Genomic DNA, 753 nt, shown 5'->3' on the forward strand with positions numbered 1-753 from the left:
TTTCTACGCTTTCCCCTCTACTACCGAATACGTATTGTCCGATTCTACATCAACGCCTATAAAAATGCGTGATCTTCAACAATAGTCCTCACTGTACGCCCCGCTACTGCTACTATATGAAAAATAGTGGTGGAAGATGATCACTAAAAATAATTGTTCTTGGCTTGTTCTTTCTGTATACATTTAGAAATCCATTGTTTAACTCCAAGTTTGTAATCAAATGCAACACTGAGTTGAAAATCCAGGAATTTATTCGATGCTATACAACTACATTGTTGAATTCCAAGTTTGGAATCAAATACAACAATCCTCAAACTGAAACTCCAGGGCTTTATTAAATGGTATAGCTCTTGCACGCAGACAAGTACTTCAGATATCTGCCTCCTGTATAATTTTGGTTGTCCTTATAATTAGTCGCTATGAGTAATCTGGATCCTGTGGCCAAAACAGGGGAGGAATAGGAATATTAGGGTAGGATAAGTAAGTAGAGCCAGAGGTCTAGATGATTAACAATGTTTTTGCTTAAATAAATTTAGGGTGTTTGTAATTGAGTTGTCTATGTCAATAGTGATATGTTAGTTTATCACCAACAACGTACTTTGGAGATCTGCTCAGTTGCACAATTTTGGTTGTCCTTATAATTACTAATATAAATAATCGAGGGTTAATAGTCGAAACAGGGTAGGAACAGAAATAATAAGTGTACATTGAGTAGTTACAGACATTAAAAGACGAGAAAGTATAGATTGAGTA

The sequence above is a fragment of the Ceratina calcarata genome, unplaced genomic scaffold, assembly GCF_001652005.2.
Source record: "Ceratina calcarata isolate Rehan_Ccalc_2016 unplaced genomic scaffold, ASM165200v1 scaffold328.2, whole genome shotgun sequence".
NCBI lineage: Eukaryota > Metazoa > Arthropoda > Insecta > Hymenoptera > Apidae > Ceratina > Ceratina calcarata.